This window comes from Rhinopithecus bieti, unplaced genomic scaffold (genome assembly GCF_001698545.2).
Source record: "Rhinopithecus bieti isolate Rb0 unplaced genomic scaffold, ASM169854v2 scaffold_3948, whole genome shotgun sequence".
In the NCBI taxonomy this organism is placed as follows: Eukaryota; Metazoa; Chordata; class Mammalia; order Primates; family Cercopithecidae; genus Rhinopithecus; species Rhinopithecus bieti.
The window spans coordinates 5,725,266-5,739,108 of NW_016804646.1; the positions used below are offsets into that span (position 1 = coordinate 5,725,266).

Here is a 13,843-nt window from a genome sequence, read left to right on the forward strand (position 1 = left end):
GGGTCAGGATCACCAATATCACTGTCTTCTGATGTCTGGTCCCCCTGGGAGGTGTTCAGGGGCAAGGCCACCGTGAAGATGCATCTCCTGTGATCACAGTCCGTCTTCTGGATACCTCCTGAAGGACCTCTCTGAGACTGTTTTACAGTTAACTTTTTTTCTATAAAGAGAAGGCATACACTCTAAAATAATGATAAAAAGTATAGGCTAGTAATACCTACACCAGACACACTGTCATTTATTATCATTACCCAGCATTATGTATGGTATGTAATTGTATGTGCTGGATTTTTATATGATTGGCCCCACAGTGGATTTGTTTACAGTGCTGCATTGTGATGTTAGGACAGCTAAGATATCAATAGGCCTTAGAAATTTTTCAGCTCCATTATTATTTTATGGGGCCATCATCATATATAAATATATAATGTGTATATGTCTCTCTTTAAAGATAGCAGATACGGGCCGGGTGCGGTGGCTCATGCCTGTGTTAGATATGAGTTCTAAATTTATCTTCAAAGAATAAATATGTCAGTATGTTCAATTCTTTGCCTTCTACTTTTCAATTTGACTTCCTCATAAAGCAACCTTTTTCGATTACCCACCTCACCCTGACTTATTACCTGCTCCACCCTGACTCATTCTGATTACCTACTCCATGCTGACTCATTCCGATTACCTGTGCCACCCTGACTCATTCTGATTACCTACTCCATGCTGACTCATTCCGATTACCTGTGCCACCCTGACTCATTCTGATTACCTGCCCCGACTCATTCGGATTACCTGTTCACCCTAACTCATTCTAATTATCTACTCCACCCTGACTCATTCGGATTTCCTGCTCCACCCTGACTCATTCAGATTACCTGCTTCACCCTGACTCATTCCTATTACCAACTCCACGCTGACTCATTCTGATTACCTGCTCCACCCTAACTCATTCCAATTACCTGCTTCACCCTGACTCATTCTGACTACCTGTTCCACCCTGATGCATTCCGATTACCTACTCCACCCTGACTCATTCCGATTACCTGTTCCACCCTGACTCATTCCGATTTCCTGCTCCACCCTGACTCATTCCGATTTCCTGCTCTGCCATAACCATTTTTCCCACCAAACCACTCACCCTGTCACTCTCTTTAAATTAGCCAATCAGAATTAGTTTAGCCTGTGCGGTCTAACCCTAGCCAATAGGGGAAGGACACAGCAGCAGGGGCCATATGCCTCAGGGATAAGAACCCCTTGCCCTCCCTGGTCCAAGTGTGCACTCACCATTGCTCCATCTGTAAGGGTGCACCTTTCTATAGAAGTACATTGCCTTGCTGAGAATTAAAAATAAAAATTTCTATTCGAGTGCTATTTCTTTTGCAGCACCGAAACTTTATTTGTAACAATTTGGGGCTCCCGGTGATTTTTATTCCCCTCCAGGGCGGTCTCTGGTTCTCTCTTGTGAGGAGGCTCGCCCCGCCCCCTTGTGGCAGCCTCAGGGATGAGCAATCAGGACCCACCCAGTTGGAGGATTAACCCCAGATCTCAGCAAGGCGGAAAGAAACTGGCCAACAACCTGGCTTAAAGGAGCCTCACACACTGAGGCGATGACTGTGCACAGACCAAGGAAGGAGAAGCCATGGGAGCCGGTAAAGTACTTCCTTGTTGGTAACATTCTGGAGGGCTAAATGTGTGTGTGTGTGAATGATCGCAAACGACCGTACTTGTGGTGGTGTTCGTGTGGATGGTGACAAGTCCTACGGCTGGAGGGAGTGAGTGGGTATCCTCCACGGTTCCGTAGCTACCTCATATGGCTTAGGGCGGATCCTGCCAGGGATTTATACAGGCAGGCCAACACCAAGAGGGGCCTAATGCTCCCTTGTGGGGAGCAGCCAGAGAGGCAACACGAGTGGGAAGTGTGCAAGGGACCTTCAGAGGGGGAAAGGGAGGGAACAGGTCAACCTCCCAGAGCAGCAAGGCAAGACACCACCTGGTTTGAGGGGTTCAGCCTTCTTCAAATTTCGGGGTGTTGAACCTCACACAAACCTCCTGTAGTAAGAAAAATATTCAGAATTCCCCTTTCCTTTCTTCTGGGCGGGGGGGGGAAGAGTCCCTCCACTCCCACCAGTCCCTCCCCTAGGGGAAGGGAAGGAGAGGGGTGAACAGCAGCATAAGTGGCTGGCAGAGAAAAAGACAGAGAGTCAAAGAGAGAGAGAGAGTCAGAGAGAGAGAAAGAGACAGAGACAAAGAGGGAGGCAGAAAGAGAGAGAGTAGTAAAGAGAAAACAGTGTACCCTATTCCTTTAAAAGCCAGGGTAAATTTAAAACCTATAATTAATAATTGAAGGTCTTCTCCATGACCCTATAACACTCCAATACCACCACCTTGTTGTCAGTGTAAACAAGGTTGTAACCCAAAAGCACTGAGGTGACTGACAACCTGGAGCCTTCCTAATCAAAAATCCTTAACCCAGTAACCCGTGAATGACCCAAATGCATTCAATCTGTAGCGGCAACTGCTTTGCTAACAGAAGAAAGTAGAAAAATTTTTAGAGTAAACTTCATTGTGAACACACCTCATCAGGTCAGAACTATCCTAAGTCAAAAAAAAACAAAAGATAGCTTACTGACTCAAGAACCTTAAAGTATGAGCTATTCTGTTAGAAAAAGATGATTTAACATTAACCACTGAAAATTCTCTTAACCCAGCAGGTTTCCTAACAGGGGACCTAAATCTCAATTACCATACAAAGGTCCAACCAGACCTAGGAGGAACTCCCTTCGGGGCAGGACCATAGGTGGTTCCTCACGGGGGATTGAAGGAAAAAGACACAATGGGTATTCAGTAAGTGATAAGGAAACTCTTGCAGAAGCAGAGTTAGGAAAATTGCCTAACAGTTGTTCTGCTCAAACACGAGTGCTGTTTGCACTCAGCCAAGCCTTAAAGTACTTACAGAATCAGGAAGGAAGCATTTATACCAATTCTAAGTTACTATGGACTGAAGAAGGTCTTATTAATAGCAAAGAATAATTGAAATGCCAAACTTACAAGGTTTTCAACAGAAGTAAAGTTTGCTAAAAGTTAAGAGTGTAACATGTATTATCCTAACTTCTAATCTTGTGGCCTTAGACAGTCTAGTCCACAGACATGAAGGAAGTTCGCTTTGGAAAAGAATGTTATCATCTTTGAGAAAAAACAAAGAAGGGGGGAGAATTTATGTAAAAAGGAATGTTATATGGTAAATTCTTGTCCTAGAATAAATGAACTGGTTGTTTAGAGAAAGGGATGTTTGCAACAAGTCAGAAAGTTGAGGTATGTTGAAGAATTGTCTGTGAAAGTTGTGGAAAAAAACGTTATAAAAAGGAATTTATGCAAGAAATGTTGTATAATTGAAAAGTAATTAGGCCTCCTGAATGTAAAACTATTGAAGAAACAGTTTATGTGCAAGATATGTAAGGAAAGTAAAATATACTTTTGGTAAAAGGGTTATAAGGAGATATAAGAATGTAAATGGCTAAAAAAAATAGTTTGTTTTAAAGGTTTAACCAAGTTTTGAAATGTTAGTTGAAAAGAAAATTCTATGTGTAAACATATTGGCTAAAGTTAATGTCCAGTTTCTCTGAGAACTGGACATTAAAATAAAAGCACAAGAGATTTTCTTAAAGCACTAACCTGCTCTTTACAAAAATTATAAAAGTTTCAAAAGAGTCTATACAAATCTTACCTTATGGTCAGACATTAAAAATTGGATAAACACGTCTATAAGATTTTATTAAAATTGAGTTTAACGTTAATAACACACTAATATAAAGGTGAAATTTAGCTTATCTGATATAAATATCTGACAGGAAGCATGGGCAAATATAAAACGGTGTTTGACTTTCTTTGGTCTAAAAAAATAATAAAAATAGGTGCTAAAGAAAATTTCTCAGTAAGAAGGCGCCAAGGACTATAAAGTCCATTACTGATGTCCCCACATTTAAAACCAAAGATCAATTTCTTAGAAATTATATACTTGGTTTATCTTCCACTTTCCTTTCTCTCAAAACTAAAAGTCTTCTAGCACAGGTACCAGTCCTAGAATTTCTGGTAAACCAGCACCAGCCTGAGGATCACATTCTCATCAAAGGTTGGAAAGAAGGAAAACTCGAGCCAGCCTGGGAAGGACCTTACCTTGTGCTGCTAACCACTGAAACTGCTGTTCCTGCAGCGGAAAGGGGATGGACTCATCACACCCAAGTCAAGAAAGTGCCACCCCCTCCAGAGTTGTGGGCCATAGTCCCTGGGGAAAACCCTACCAAACTAAAGCTAAGAAAAATTTAATTCTCTTTCATCTATTCTATTACTCTTTCTTCCTTCCTCATTCTATTGCTGAGCATCTAGTTATTAACATAAGCAAGTCAATTTCACCTCAAACGATTGCATTTGATGCTTGCCTTGTTTTATACCCTGTGGGAACTTGCCAAGTCAAAGACAGCTCTCTACTTCAGAAAAGTACCTCTGTCCCTCCTGACTCTCCTCAGATTAGGCATTAGTGAATTGGGACCATTTAATCCGAGGAGATTTTGGTAAAGACCCCAGTGTCTACCAGGAGTCTTGCCATCCTGATGTAGAGCCTTTATGCCATAGTTGGTCCAACATTCTATGGACCACTAAAGAGCAAGGATGGACTGCCCCAACCGGTTTTTGTAATTTCCTAAAACTGTACATTCATGTTACTAGAGGGACAGCCCCTCATTAACTCAGCTAAACTAGTGCAATCCTATACAGGTTATTATCGTGAATCCTCAAAGTTCCTCCCCTTTTCCAAGCCAGTTCCCTTCTTTAAGCCAGTTTTATGGTATGGGGGCTGAGGTTTCAGGGATAGACCCTATTGGATTCTTTAAAATGCATTTCTTTGATCCCCGCCACCTGCACCTTCTTTTACGCCTTCTTCCAAAACCTCTCAGAGTGGAATAATTGCTCCTCTTCCATCTAAGCACAAGACCAAGATAGCTATCGTAGAAGTTAAAGACTTAAAACAAACGTTGGCAATTAAAACAGGATACCAAGATGCAAATGCCTGGTTGGAAAGGATCAAATATTCTGTCCAAACGTTAAACAAAAGCAATTGTTATGCTTGTGTGCATGGCAGGCCAGAGGCCCAGATTGTCCCCTTTTCAGTAGGGTGGTCCTCCAGTTGACTAGGCATGGGCTGCATGGTAGCTCTTTTCCAGGATTCTACAGCCTAGAGTAACAAGTTGTGTCATGCTCTCTCTCTGCTATATCCCGAAGTCCGGCACCCTGTGGGTCAGCCCCCGAGGGCCATCCAGCTTCTGTCTCCCAACACTAAGTTCACTTCGTATCTCTCACAACAGGGAGGAAACTTAGCATTCCTTGGAGACCTGAGGGGATCAGAGAGCTTGAGAATTTTCAAGAGCTTCTCAATCAGTCAGCCCTTGTTCATCCCCGAGCGGATGTGTGGTGGTATTGTGATGGACCTTTACTGGGCACTCTGCTGAATAACTGGAGTGGCACTTGTGCTTTAGTCCAATTGGTTATCCCTTTCACCCTGGCACTTCATCAACCAGAGGAAAGAAAAATAAGACATCGTAATGCAAGACAAGCCCCTTACTGGTCTTTCAACTCTCATGTCTGTTTAAACGCAATTGGAATCCCACGAGGAATACCAGATCAATTTAAAGTCCGAAATCAAATAACTGCAGAATTTGAGTCAATATTTTGGTGGGTGACAATTAATAAAAATGTAGATTGGATAAACTACATCTACTACAACCAACAGCCATTTATTAACTACACTAGAGATGCGGTTAAAGGAATAGCTGAGCAATTAGGGGTTACTAGCCAGATGACTTGGGAAAATAGGATAGCCTTAGACTTGATATTAGCAGAAAGAGGAGGAGTTTGCATCATGATTAAAACTCAATGTTGTACCTTCATCCCAAACAACACCACCCCAATGGAAGTATAACAAAGGCATTGCAGGGTCTGACTGCTCTGTCCAGTGAGTTAGCCAGCAACTCAGGGGTAAATGACCCCTTTACAGGATGGCTAGAAAAGTGGTTTAGTAAATGGAAAGGATAATGGCCTCAATTCTTACTTCCCTCGCAGCCATAATGGGTGCTGTGTCACACCATGCATCCGTGGGTTGGTGCAGAGGTTCATAAAAACGGCACTTACTAAAACCTCCCTTAACTATCCTCCACCTTATCCAGAGAAGCTTCTTTTGGAAAATCAAACAGAACAACTAAGCCAAGACATGTTAAAAAAGTTTGAAGAGAAAGAACTGTAAGGAAAGGCAAGAGCAGGGATTGTTAGATATGAGTTCTAAATTTCTCTTCAAATAATCAAGATGTCAGTATGTTCAACTCTTTGTCTTCTACTTTTAAACTTAACTTCCTCGTAAAGCAACCTTTTTCGATTACCTGCTCATTCTCCACCCTGACTCATTCCAAAGCCCGGCTAATTTTTTGTATTTTTAGTAGAGACAGGGTTTCTCCATGTTGGCCAGGCTGGTCTCGAACTACTGACCTCAGGTGATCCACCTGTCTCGGCCTCCCATAGTGCTGGGATTACAGGCATGTGCCACCTCACCTGGCCCAAATGGTTCTTGACTAACAGGAAAGCCCCAGCTCTTAGAGCTGGGCAGGCAATCTTTGATACGCAAAGGCAGGCCATTAGAAACTAGTTCCACTCAAACATGGTGATTCCTGCCCTCTTCTCCTTGCCCTCATATAAGCCTGGCAACAAGGCTATCCTTCCATATCCCCACATGTGTAGAATATCATGGCGCCCTGCATTTGCATATTAAAAGGCTAGGGTGGGAGGGCCAGTTTTTTTCACCGGGCTATATGAATGACATGCCTGGTCAAACCAATCCCCTGAGCCCTATGCAAATCAGACACCGCCTCCTCCAGCCTCTTTGTACCTAGCATGCAGGATCTTCTCTCTAGGCTTTGGAGCCTACCTCCCTCAGTCTCTGAGCAGGGGAGCTTCTTCCTTCTTTCTTCTCCCTTCCTTCTTGCCTATTAAACTCTCCCCTCCTTAAAACCACTCCCTGTGTGTACCTGTGGTTTCTTGCAATGACGTGAGATGAAGAACTTGGTGTTCCTCTGCTCATCGGAGCCATATCACAAGGTCTCCTGGCCAAGTCCAAGGAGGCCTGGAGAGGGGCCTGTGCTATAGAGAGTCCCTCAGCTCAGCCTGTGCCAGGCCTTCGTGCTGCAGGTGCACCACAGATGCGGATGTCCCAACGGCACTTGGATGGATATTTAGTGAAGGGGAAAGCAGAAAGGACGCTTATAAATATAAATCAGAAAGAAGATGGACCAGACCCCCTGCTTTGTCTTGGCTCAGAAGGGCTTTCCAGAAGGCCATGGAAGATGGCATGGGATGCCGCCAGCTAGCCAGATCACACGTAGTGATGTTCACACTCAGGTTGACCTTTCTGACACCTTGTGATGGTTAATACTGAGTGTCAATTTGATTGGATTGAAGGAAGCAAAGTAATGTTCCTGGGTGTGCCTGCGAGGGTGTTGCCAAAGGAGATTAACATTTGAGTCAGTGGACTGGGAGAGGCAGACCCACCCTCAATCCAAACGGGCACCATCTAATCAGCTGCCAGCACAGCTAGAATAAAGCAGGCAGAAGGTAGAAGGAACTGACTGGCTGAGTCTTCTGGCATCCATCTTTCTCCTGTGCTGGATGCTTCCTGCCCTGGAACATCAGACTCCAAGTTCTTCAGCTTTTGGACTCTTGGACTTACACCAGTGGTTTGCCAGGGACTCTTAGACCTTTGACCACAGACTGAAGGCTGCGCTGTCGGCTTCCCTGCTTATAAGGTTTGAGGACTTGACTGGCTTCCTGGCCCCTCAGCTTATAGATGGCCTACTGCGGGACTTCACCTTGTGATCGTGAGTTAATTCTCTTTAATAAACTCCCCTTCATATATACATCTATCCTATTAGTTTAGTTCTGTCCCTCTAGAGATCGCTGAGTAATACGTGCCTCAACATCAGGGTTCATTGCCCTTCTTATTTTTTTATTTTTATTTTTTTGAGACAGAGTCTCACTCTGTCACCAGGCTGGAGTGCAGTGGTGTGATCTTGGCTCACTGCAACCTCCACCTCCCTGGTTCAAGTGATTCTCTCTTAGCCTCCCGAGTAGCTGGAACTATAGGCACATGCCACCATGCCCAACTAGTTTTTGTAATTTTAGTAGAGACGGGGTTTCATCATGTTGGCCAGGATGGTCTTGATCTCCTGACCTCGTGATCCGCCCACCTCAGCCTCCTAAAGTGCTGGGATTACAGGCATGAGCCACTGCGCCCAGCCATTCCTTGGCCCTCTAATGCCTTCGATCTATGGGCCACCTCAGCTGGCAGTCCTAGACAATGCCCCCATCCTTGACCCTCACAGACAACCTAACTCCAGCCTCAGCCGTGCTACCATCTGGAGGTCCAACCCCAGAATTCTGTTTTGGTAGATTTGCTCCACCCCAAATGCATGCCCTAAAGCTCCAATGAGGCCTCAGTATAACTTGCAATATGCTGTTTTTCTTTCTGAGTCCTAGCTACAGATAAAGCTGGGTCAGGTGGTCCTCAAGGTCCCTTTTAGTTGTAAAAATCATTGGACTTGACCTCTTGCTAACGCCCACATCCTAAGTAAATTGAGACCGTCCATTTCCTCCTTCCCCTTTCCTTCTCTTGCTGAGTCAGAATTATTTCTTTTCACTGATAAAACCAACCCCTCTGTCATCTGTGTTCTTGCATCCTTCATGCGTCTTCTGGGAGGTTGCTCTATTTATTCCCCTTTTCTTTTCTTTTCTTTTTTTTTTTTTTTTTTGAGACGGAGTCTCGCTCTGTCACCCAGGCTGGAGTGCAGTGGCGGGATCTCAGCTCACTGTAAGCTCCGCCTCCCAGGTTTACGCCATTCTCTTGCCTCAGTCTCCCGAGTAGCTGGGACTACAGGCGCCTGCCACCTCATCCGGCTAGTTTTTTGTATTTTTTAGTAGAGACGGGGTTTCACCGTGTAGGCCAGGATGGTCTCGATCTCCTGACCTCGTGATCCGCCTGTCTTGGCCTCCCAAAGTGCTGGGATTACAGGCTTGAGCCACCGCGCCGGGCCTATTTATTCCCCTTTCTCTGGCATCTTTGATCTCTTGGGGGCTCTTAGTTCTCAAGCAGCATATCCAGCCTGCAGGGTTGGTCGCCAGCTTCTCAGTTATTCCTTTTTAGATGAGTAAGAAAATGAGTAAAGGAGGAGGGGTGGCCTGGGTGCCCTGCTTGGGTTCAGCGCTCAGAGAGTGGGCAGACGCTGAGGGGTGGCTTTCCCTGCACAGCCAGTCCGGGGTGGGATGTGGGAAGGGCCCGGACAGAGCTCCCTGACACTGAGGAGGACAGGCTGCGGGCACCGAGGTCTGTGTCAGGAAGGATGGAGAGACAGGCACTCAGGAGTCCTGGGCTCAGCTGGATGAACGTCTGGTTTTGTGGGACCAGATGCCGAGTTGTGAATCCACTGTACCTACAAAGAAGTTTTTGTTCTCCTCAGACATAGTTGAGAAGAACAACTTGCTCAGTTTTATTTTTATTCTTTTATTTTTTTGAGACGGAGTCTCGCTGTGTTTCCCAGACTAGAGTGCAGTGGCGTGATCTCAGCTCACTGCAAGCGCCGCCTCCCTGGTTTACACCATTCTCCTGCCTCAGCCTCCCAAGTAGCTGGGACTACAGGTGCCCGCCACCACGCCTGGCTAATTTTTTTTTTTTTTTGTATTTTTAGTAGAGACAGGGTTTCACCATGTTAGCCAGGATGGTCTCGATCTCCTGACCTCATGATCTGCCCACCTCGGCCTCCCAAAGTGTTGGGATTACAGGCGTGAGCTACCACGCCCGGCTGCTCAGTTGTATTTTTTTAAATTTTATTGCTTTTAGTGACAGGGTCTCACTTTGCTGCCCAGGCTGAAGTGCAGTAGCATGATCATAGCTCTCTTCAGCTGCAAACTCCTGGGCTCAAGTGAGCCTTCTAAGTAGCTGGGACTACAGTCATGTGCCAATGCACTTAGCTAATTAAAAAATTTTTTTTTTTTAGAGATGGGGTCTTGCTGTGTTGCCCAAGCCGGTCTCTAACTCCTGGGCTCAAGCAATCCCCCCACCTCAGTCTCCCAAGCTGCTGGGATTACAGGCATGAGCCCCTGCACCTGGCTTTCAGTTGGTTTTTATTTTATTTCAAGACAGTTTCTATCTTTTTGCCCAGCCTGGAGTACAGTGGCATAATCTCAGCTTACTGCAACCTCTGCCTCCTGGCTTCAAGTGATTCTCCTGCCTCAGCCTCCTGAGTAGCTGGGATTACAGGTGCCTGCCACCACATCTGGCTAATTTTTGTATTTTTAGTAGAGACGGGGTTTCACCATGTTGGCCAGGCTGGTCTTGAACTCCTGACCTCAGATGATCCATCCACCTTGACCTCCTCAAAGTGCTGCAATTACAGGCGTGAGCCACCGCACCCAGCCTCAGTTGGTTTTTAATTACTCCCTAGCACCCAGGTGACCAGTGTATTTTCTGTGGCCTTTTCTTAGCCCACTGTCACTTAAGGGGAAGGGCACAGGACTAGAAAGGGGTTAAAACTGTCGGTGATACTGCCAACCCAGGAACCCTCCACCCATTTTCTGGCTCCAGGGCTGCTGTTCCTGGATGTCCCTGACCCCAGCTCTTCCTGCGCCTCCTGCTCTGTAGTCCAGAGGCAGCCACCTGGGCTTAATGTTCCTCCCGCACCAGCAGGGCCCAGAAACCAGTCTCCAGGGCAAAGGTGGTAGCGTCAGTCACTGCCTGTGTTGCAATGATGTGTGAAAAAATCCTTGTGGAATCAGTGAGTGACTCTATCCATCCTTCCTCATTCCGTTTACCATCCTGCAAGTAAGACTAAAATTATAATTCAGAGATCTTGGCTGTAAGAATTTTATACAATTCTGGAACCTTAAAAGTGTGTTTCCCCAGAGTGATCTATGGTAAGCTGAAAAGTGAAAGGGGTCCATATTGGGCAGAAGTGTAACCCCTGCAGATTTGTATGTTGAAGTCGTAACATATCGTTACTGTATTTGGAGATGGGGTCTGTAAAGAGTTGATTGAGTTCAAATAGGCCATTAGGTTAGGCCCTAATATGACTGGTGTCCCCTTAAGGGGAGGAGATTGGGACACAGACAGGTACAGGGGGAAGACCATGTGGACACAGGGAGATGACAGCTGTCTAACAAAGCCACGGAGACACCAACCCTGATGACACCTTGCTCTTGGACCTCGAGCCTCCAGATCTGAGAAATCAATGTCTGTGGTTTGAGCGGCCCACCTGGCAGCCAGTCCTGTAAGTGGAGCAGAAGGAGTGGGAGACAGGGGCTGTTAAGAGGAAAGGAAGCCGTCCAGGCCCCAGGCCCCAAGGCAGCAGGCCTGAGAGCGGACGGGGTTCCATGGGGAAAGGCCCTGGGAGGCCCCTGCCCGTAGAGTGTAGGGAGTACCCTGATGGGGGGAGAATTACCTTCAGAAGCAGACAGCACAGGCGTTGCACCCCGCACAGGGTCACCAGCTACCCAGGAGAGCAGAGACAGAGCCACAATGAGCCGATGTCAAAGTATGCGAAGCAGGAAGAGACCAAGCCCATTTCTCCAGTGGGCAGCTGGCCTGGGTGGCGCCCACAGCCGCAGAGGCACCCCCCGCCCCCCGCCACCGTTAACATGCCATGAGCACCAGGCCCAGGACACGGCCTTCTGAGCTTGGACAAGAATTGAAGTCATGGGTTCTAGACCAGCTCCCCCGACCCAGTTCCAATCACACCAGCATTTGGGCATCTAGAATACGAAAAATCGGAGCTAGCCTTTTAGTGCTAAAATTTTATGGTTTTGATTCGTAATGATTCATAGTGAGTCAACAAGAAAAAAGTTCAGTTATGTTCTGAATATGCTAGTTAGGAGAAGAGTCAAGCCTGTCCTCTATTGTGTAAATGTTTCAAAGTCATTGGAATCTGAAAACTGTTTCGTTGTTTCCAGATGAAAGGTTCAGATAGGGGAAAATTGATTTTACTGGAGCTTCTCACCCGCCACGGTGCACAATGGGCACAAAGTGTACCTGTCTCACTTGTGTTTCTTCTTCAGAGCCTTCTGGGCACAAGGAGATTGCAAATTGCGCCTTTTCAAGGTGAGTGTTCCGAAGCCAAAAGAACATATTATAATTGTGTGTATAATAGCACTTAAAGTTGACATGCCATATCTACTTCCAGTTTTCTTTCAGAAATAGGATTATCCCAGAAAATGAAAGTTGGGTATTTACAATGCGGTCAGCATCTTCTTTCCTAAGATCTCAGTGCTTTCCAAATACCAAGAATCTCTCTGTCTTAAAATTATTTAAAAATTGCAATTAATTGCAAAATTAAAAGAAAGGGATTTAGTGGTTGTATCTCTGTTCCCTCCCTCTTAGCTAAAGCCACATGACGTCTTCATTTTTCAATTCATATCCCGCCAAATAGACAAGAGCACCACCACAACGCCCACAGATACCTACCCGCCTGACCTACAGCTGCAGAACCCAGGGCAGAGTCCAGAGGAGCGAGAGACCTGGTCTTTCCTGAGGACATGCCCCTCTCTCCATGGTTCTGTCTCCTTGACCCTAACTCACCAGGACTTTCCTGGACTCTGAGTTCTTCTTTCTTATGCTTTGTTGGTTCGGTCATTCCTTTCCCATTTTATCCTGAGATGAACAGTTACTCTTAAAGGAAAAGAGTAGTTCTCTCAGTTCGAATCCTCTGGCATACTGGATGTGCTTGCTTTCTGTGACCTCCTGGGGAAGGGAGCACTCCCAGAACTCCTGTTGGCAAGGGCGGCAGAGACCCAGGTTCATCCAGCTCCTCCCTGCCCTAAAAAGGACCTGGGACCTCCCCTAGGTTTCTCTCAAGGGAGCACAAATCCTTCTGTTTACATTGACTCATTCAACAAACATTTGTCAGAACACTAATGGTTTAGGTAGACTCTTAGAATGTTGGAGTTTCGAGAAGGCACAAAAATAATCTGGTTCAATGCTTTCATTTGGTGGTGAAACCCTAAAGTTCTGTTGACAAAAAGGGTCAAATTCTGTAAAATATTTAAAGAGATTTATTCTGAGCCAAATATGAGTGACTGTGGCCCATGCCACAGCCCACAGGAGGTCCTGAGAACATGTGTCCAAAGTGGTTGGGGCGCAGCTTGGTTTTATACATTATAGGGAGGCATGAGACATCCATCAAATACATTTAAGAAGTACATTGGTTTGGTTGGGAAACATGGGACAACTCAAAGTTGGGGGTGGGGGCCTTCCAGGCTATGGCTCAGTTTAAACATTTTCTGGTTGGGGCCTTCCAGGCTATGGCTCAGTTTAAACATTTTCTGGTTGACAATTGGATGAGTTTGTCGAAGACCTGGAATGAATAGAAAGGGAATGTTCAGGTTAAGATAAAAGATTGTGGAGACTGGCCGGGTGCAGTGGGTCACGCCTATAATCCTACCACTTTGGGAGGCCGAGACAGGTGGATCACCTGAGGTCAGGAGTTAGAGACTCATCTGACCAATATCGTGAAAACCCGCTTCTACTTAAAATGCAAAAAAATTATCCAGGTGTGGTGGCAGGCACCTGTAGTACCAGAGGTTGAGACAGGAGAATTACTTGAACCCGGGAGGTGGAGGTCACAGTGAGCCAAGATCGCGCCACTGCACTCCAGCCTGGGCAACAGAGTGAGACTTCATCAAAAAAAAAAAAAAAAAAAAAATTGTTTAAGATTGTGGAGACCAAGGTTCTTTTGAAGTCTTACTGTGGCTGCCCTTAGAGTCAACAGAT

The 13,843-nt window shown here is 45.8% G+C and overlaps 1 protein-coding gene across 1 annotated transcript in view; it reads left to right on the top strand.

The window, feature by feature from the left end:
• The first annotated feature begins 12,082 nt into the window (after nucleotides 1–12,082).
• The window catches only part of AGPAT4 (1-acylglycerol-3-phosphate O-acyltransferase 4), a 173,432-nt gene continuing 171,671 nt past the window's right edge, over nucleotides 12,083–13,843 (top strand). The window contains exon 1 of the mRNA XM_017869563.1: nucleotides 12,083–12,175. The gene's annotated coding sequence lies outside the window, so the exon portion shown is untranslated. The remainder of the gene's footprint in view (nucleotides 12,176–13,843) is intronic.